Consider the following 7,557-nt stretch of genomic DNA (forward strand, 5'->3'; position numbering starts at 1 on the left):
CAGAAGTAAATTAAATATACATTCAGGAAACTTATTTTGGGACAGCAGTGTAGCCAAAGTGCCACAATCTAACAGCGTATAAAGCAGAATACCAGGGCACCTGCAAGGATAAATCTAGGAGAAACCACAGTTCACAGATTGGAGGGTTTGAAGAGTCCTGAGTCACATTTCTGCTATCCACTTACATGAGCAATTAGTCAGGGTTTGCATTCACAGCTTCTCCTTCCATTCCCACAGTGCTGCCTGTACTTGTGTTACTGATGTTCATTCAAGGCATTATGGGCCTGCCTCAGAGATGAGAACTGCTAATGATGGTGGTCAGCCTACACAAACACAAAAACTCAAGAGAATAGAAAAAATCACCTTGTACTTGGAACTAATTGGTTGTGGATCTCAACACTTTATACATGCCTTAAAAGAAGATACCCACTGTATTCATGAGAAGGAATACCTTACAAAATTATTATCCCAATCAAACAATTTGTACAGAATTTTATTTTTATTTTTCATCCCTGTTGTACTATAGCTACCATCTGTGTATGTGTCAAAACTCCTGGGAATGTCTAAGTGTGGTTTATGGGGGGTTTTCTTGGATCTTTAATTCCTCTTTTTACAGAGGGAAGAAAAATACCAAAATTCCCCCCCCAAAACCCTGTTTACTTCGTGTTGAGCAATAAGTGCTTCATGCCATTTCTGCTGATGTATAAACCTTGTATGGAGAAGGAATCTTACAACAACAATCAAAAACATGAGAGCTCGTGGGAGTCAATTTAAAAACATTCCAAAGTTGTCATCATTACTTCCCTTCCCCGAGGCACTCTGCTTCCTCAGCTTCATTCAGTGCCAGACTCACAAAAGGGAAAAGCTAATAGGAAAAGGAAAGCCTGTAATTACAGCATAGCATTTATTAAATTAGACCATGCAGTTGCTTGTCATAGACAACACAGTATGCTATAAATCATACTTCATTACTTAAAGAGATTCTGTGTTTGTTCTGAATTTGGGTGGGGGGAAGGAGGGGAGAAGAGACACCCACAGAAATGCAAACAAGTGCCTTAAATGGTAAAAGAGAGACCCCTGACTGGACCAGTTCTGTTAGTCTGAAGCACTTCTGTTTCCTAGCTGCAGTATGTTATCATCCAACAATGCTGAGTAACCAGAGTCACGGGGCCCACAGATCCTATTTCAAAGAGGGTATTTTCTGTTTGTGGAGACAGTTGAGAAAGGGGCTTCTTAATTGCAAACTTCTGTAAGTTCTAGTTCTTGGGCTGCACTCACACAAAATGTTTTAGACAGAGACTTTCTCAGAGTATTGGGTTGGGCAGAAGTTGTAATACCAATAAATGTGTTGTCACTAGGAAGAAAGAATAGGCCCACACATATGGCCACTCCAGCACTGTATGGATTTAAGATGAAGGCAGACACACAGGGAATGGATATGAGGAAGGGAAGGCTTTTCCTATGCAGCTAAGTTCCCTGGCTCCTCTTCTAAGGACATTTCTGTAAGCAAGCATGTTCCTATTGATGCTCCCTATTCCCCTGTTCCACTTAGCTCCATCATCTGAAAAAGGTATCCAACTGTTTCAAGTGGATAAACACATTTACATAGCTCCCTCACACAGTACTTGTGTCCTCTCCTTGTGCAAGTGAATCTGTAACACTGCACACTTTAACAAGCCTGCTTTAAAACCACATTCTTCTTCACACAAGCAAAAAAAGGCTGATGCTGTTCTGCTGCTTTTCTGTCAGCCCTAACAGCAAACACAGATAATAAAATTACTGCCATTACTTAAAATGAACAACTGTAGAGAGCTTCATAAGTGTATGATGGATATGGCAGCAAACAGCTTAGCTATTTCTAGCAGACTCAGCTTTCCAGTGTGAGAAGGCTGCTGCTGAGAGACATGTAATGATAAGAACATGATTATGAGCTTAACTTGGATCACTAGTTATGTGGCAACTCAGGACAAAGAGTTTTCTGCATGAAGTGAGAATAAACAACTGTGATAGATTACCCTGTCAGTTCAGTTTTGTAAAGCTGATTATTTTGCAGGTTAGTAGTGATTGCCACAATTTCAGAAACCTTGTAATATACATTACCAGATCCAAGAGTCAATTGAATAATCTAATTACACAGAATTTATCCACATACAACAAACCATGCTTTCTATAGTCTATGTTTGTCCTGGTGTGCATGTTTGAGAATGACAGGAAAAGAACAACCTGCTGGACAGGACAGAAGCAGGAACTGGTCAGCTGAAAATCTTTCCACAACCCTTAGGTGTGGTGTTACTCACCATGGCATATGCTCCCTCACAGACTACACCCAGTCTGTCCCTTACAAACTGCCACAGAGAGCTGCCCTTCCCTTATTTTATGTGTGTGTCTTCCAGTGCACTACAGCAGAACTTTTAGCAAAGCTGAGGACATAAAGATGTGCTACAAGATTTCTTCCTTACTACATATATTGAGAAACCTTCCCACCACAAGATCCTTCTGCTTCTTCTGGCACAGGCCCTCATTCAACCCACGGAGCCTCTTGCAGCATCCCCCAAAGGACCCAGAAAGAACATCTTTCCATGTAACTTCTCAGCCTCTAACTGTAGCTGAATTAGCCAAGTTCATAGCAAGATTTCCCTCAGGGATGGTTTCTTCCAGAAAAACCTGTCAGTATCTGGTTATAAACAAGCAGCCACCTTGACTGCCCCCAGGGTTTCACTGCCAGGCTGTCTCAGATGTCCAATTGCAGAGGTTGTGCCTGTTTCTCATCTTGTCAAAAGCGACGTATTTGCGTGACTGGCTCCTGTAAGAAGCTTGAAATGCTTCTGCTCCTGGCTTCCCCTGGTTCTTTTGTTGATGTTTCCCTTCCTTTCCTCCATCCCCTACTCATTCCCATTACTTATTTTTCATGAGAGATGAACCCTCTGCCTTATTTCTTCAGACAGGTAGGCAGGATCTCTCTCATTTTAATCATAATATAGAATCTGCATAAATCCATGTCTCTAAATCACAATCAGAAACATATTAATAGCATGGAAGCATTATTTTTTTACCTTCTACAGCTCCCCTTGGTCAGTATTATTGAGACAGTAACTTTCAGAACATTCACTAGTACTGCTCCAAATACCTCACTGCGCCTAATTAAATTTAAGTGTAATTTTTTTAGCATCTTGTTTTAAATAGCAATGAAGTTATTAACATGAACTTTACAGTTCCAGATCTCATTTGAACTCCCTGATGCATTTTCTTCTATTTTTATTTTCAAGTTTTCTACCTTATTACTTCAAGAAATATTTAAGTGGCAAAGTACTGGCATTGTTAAATTAAAAAAAAAAATTTCATTAAAAGAGGTTTAATCAAAACTCACCTTCCTTTCAACAGAGAAATATTTTCCCAGTGAGATCACATGGTATTTTTTAAATTAGTTATTCAGTAATTACACAACTCAATTAATCAGCTAATGTACTAGAAGAGCTAGAGTGACAAGTGAGATTTTAAAACCTACTCCAATAAGCAAGCACTCCTTATTCAAGGGAAAAATGTGCGTTTGTTAGTTGAGTTTTTTCATTTTAAAGAGTGCATCCTTGATTAACAGAAAAAGTTTTCCCTCTGTTGCCTCCATACTTTACCATCCCTTCACCCCAAATACGTACATCTCCACAGAGATAATACTCAGTCTGATTTCCCAGCTCTCCACTTGATTCTTACACGATCACTTGCTTCCAGAGAGCACCGAGGGTGACCAGAGCCGTGTGTCAGCGCTGCAGGACCGTCACCCCGCAGCCGCTCCTCCCTCCCTGCCTGCCCCCGCAGCCACCCATGGGAGCAGCGCCCCTGCACGTACAGCCTCTACCCTAAGCCATCGCCTCCGCAGGAATTCTGCAGGCTGTGTCTGCTTTCTGTGCTTCGTGAGCCTAGAAAAGGTGACACCAAGTGGTAAAAAGGGGCATAATCAGCATATTAACAATCCAAATGTTTCTACATGATTAACACACTGACATCCAGTTTAAATCCAGAGTTCACCAAAATTTGGAGGAAAAGGGCACGAGAAATGTATTAGATCCTCTCTTTTCTAATAATGAAAAGGAACAGAGAGACGGAACAGCTCAATAAGATCTGATATTAAGGGCAGGAATGTCTCTCTTCTCCTGAACACCTCCCATCTCCTATTCAGTGCTTCCCTCTGACAGCTTCTCCAGGAATCCTGGACTACAATATACCCTGTGCCGTCAATACTCAAACATTGCTGGAAACAAGGCCCAGTTAACAATCCATCAGTACTTACCTATTGTTTGCAAGTTAGTGTTGAAGCCTGCACAAAACCTACTCCCTTTCTCCTGACAAACTTCTTTAGTCTCAAAAACTCAGGAATACCTCAGAATTAGATTTGCATGCTGACTGTTGAGCTTCTTACTAGACTTTCTTTCCTCAGTATCCTTGAAACAGAAAACAGAGTCCTCTTACTGCCCTTTTAACTCTTAGAGGAACAGACTAAACACCTTATAGAAAGAACTGTAGTCTTCTAGAAGTACTGGAAAATGTTTTGCTACTGCTGCACACGTCATAAATTGAGCTGTAGAAGCCCTGTGAATTATGCTGAAGTACAAGCTATGTTTGGAACTGTGATAACACATTCCAGTGGCAAGGAAAAGAAAGGCACGGGTAGGAATAGCTGGAAGGCAGCTGTGTTTGAAACTGGGGTTATTTTGGGCCAGATGTGCTTTGAGTTCTGCTGAGCCTGTCTTGAAAAAGCAATCCCAAAAACACCTTTTGAAAATAATGACTTTCCATTCCACAGCCAGTGATAGGCACAAAAAGTCAAAACATGTCTCAGCTGAGAGGTTGCTCTTCTGTACCTGTCTCTCAAGCAGGTCCTTACAGAACAAACTCTGAGACAGCAAAATACAGGGTGCCTGCAGGAGCTAGTACTGTCTGTTAGACACAGCCCTACTAAAGTTCCAACACAACTATTTCCATAATTGAAAAAAATTGAAAGGTTTTTTTTCTTAATCTAGTTAGCATTGATGGGCTGCAATTTGACTTTGACCCTTAATTCCCCACTATGCTCCAAAAAATCTTTGCACATGGTTCCTGGCTTTTCAGAGAAGCCTTGTTGCAATATATAATATTGCATCCAAGTTTGAACAATCCTCTGGTGCACATGCTTTGCTTTTTAACCATTATTTTTTCCCAACACATCAATCCCTCTATAGGTACTTCATCTTTCAGTGTTACCACATCTGTCCCATCAGTTACTTCTGACATAGCTGTTTAGCTGTTGTTTTTGTGCCAACAAATTCCTGAAGTAAAATACTATAATTAAGTAAATTAAGCTAAAGAAACATTAGCTTATTTTGGGGAGCACCTTTACACTTGTCATTGTTGTACAGTGATTAAAAGTAGTCAATTGTTTTTTAGGACCTACTTGCACTCAAACACTCAGGGTAAGGAGATTGAGGGTATATTTGGTTACATAGAATGCTTCTTCAATTGCACACTTGGATGGTCTTTCAAAGCAGCCTCCCCCAAACTTTCAATAATCAGCATTAAAAAATTAGCTTTGATTTGGGCCAAACTCTTAAATCACTTTAATGGAGAAAATTTGCTTAGTCACGTAGGTGGAGTTCTCTATTTCTCCCCAAGTAAACCAGTCTCAGCATTTTTTTGGGTCTAGACAGAAGTGACCTCATTTTTCCAGTTCTGTTCTATTTCGGTTCATCATGTGTTTCCCAAAATGAGAGATGGGTGGGAAATGAAGGATGCTGGTTTGTGGACAAGCAGAGCAGGGAACAGGGCTGGGCATTACAACAAATGTGCTCCTTTCACAGTAAAAGCAATTGTGTTCTATCTTTATGGTCCAGACTTGCCAAAGGTCACTAAGAGAGGTTTCTAAGCAGTGTAAGAGAGACTGTGATTAAGTCTGGTTTGTGAAAGATATACCCCCACAAAAGTAGAGTGTCCAAGTTTCCCTTCTCTCCCATATAAAAATGCCAACTGGATGATTATTCTTGCATTGTAGCATTCATTGCAGGATTACTGGCAAAATGTCTTCAGTTTCCCAAGTCAATCCCCAAGGAATTTGCTTAGGCCTATTATTCCTATTTAATCCCTGAATTTACTCTATTTTCCAAATTACTCCCTTAAAACAGCTTCTGCCTGTGAAGTTCTAGGCTATTTGTCACCTGACTCTGCTTTTGATTTCAAGCAAAGAAAATTATGCAGAAGTTCAAAGAAGGCTTTGATGATAACATTTTTTCTAAGATTTTTAACGTGAAAGACAAGCTGCTTTCATAATAACCTAGGTTGGCTATATTTCTGTTTCAAGATGAATGATAGAATGATTTGGGTTGAATAAAACCAGTTTCATCCTCTGAGTACACGTGACAGGATGGATTTCATCAGAACATAAACAAACATAGGGACCTGCAATGTGCACAGCCACTTTAAACTTCCCAGTGAAGTTTCAGGCATCATAACAAAAACCTGACTGTGTCCAGACCTTGAACAACAACATGTGAAGGGAAAGAAAACCAGCCAACCCACCCCTTCCTGACACAGCAGCACATCTCTGATTAGTAAAATCAAGAAACCTCTCTCCATGCTCAGGAAAGAGACTCGCACAAACCATCTGGCTATGTACACCTAAGAAAGAAGCAAATAGATTATACATAGAAATAACTGCTTTGAACAGCAGCCTTGTAAGCAGATTTGAACTGGTACACTTGATTTTCTTGACAGATATAAGTTGTGGTTTATTTTCTCTATAAATCCTTGCCAACCTTTTCACCCCACTATTTTTTGCAGTGGGATTTCAGATGATCATTACCGTGGATGTTTCTATGGACATCTCACAGTACCAATGACAGTTAAATTTAAATTTAAATTTTAATAATGGATTTTAACTTATACCTTAATGTATCTAAAAATAAATTTATGTATTAAACGTCCCCTCCACAACACAGAAATTCCTTTCTTTCCTCCTCTAACTCATCAACCTAATTGAACAACACTTTGATTTGAAAGAATGCATTCTTGGTTGAGATATTTTCCTTCAAAGGGAGGTCTACCCTTTTAGAATGCTTTACAATACACTTGTTGCACAACTAATCTCAGTTAAGAAAAGATTCATACTTGTTGGCATCAGAAAACACTGTTCACTTAAAAATCAGTGAATTCAGGCATATCTTGGCTGCACTTCTACATTACTGTGTTTCAAGTATCCTGATAGCTGGTATGTCTACCACAACGAAGGAAAACAACTAAAAATTAAAAACACAATAAATGTGGAAAAAGATGAACTTATTATCCTCAAAGTACACAGATTAAGGAGCACTCACAAGAATTACATACTGATATTATGTTAATCTTATTCTGGCCCTTCTAAAATCAACAAAGGGAAAAGAAGTGGCCAGGAGACAAAGGAGAGGCCAGGCTCACAGAATACTGTGAGCTGGAAGGGACCCAGAAGGATCGAGTCCAGCCCTTAGGTCAATGGCTTGTACATTATTAGCACCAGGCTGCAGCCAACTGAGCCAATCCAGTGCAGACTCAGAGCAG

This window comes from Melospiza melodia, chromosome 11 (assembly GCF_035770615.1).
Source record: "Melospiza melodia melodia isolate bMelMel2 chromosome 11, bMelMel2.pri, whole genome shotgun sequence".
NCBI lineage: Eukaryota > Metazoa > Chordata > Aves > Passeriformes > Passerellidae > Melospiza > Melospiza melodia.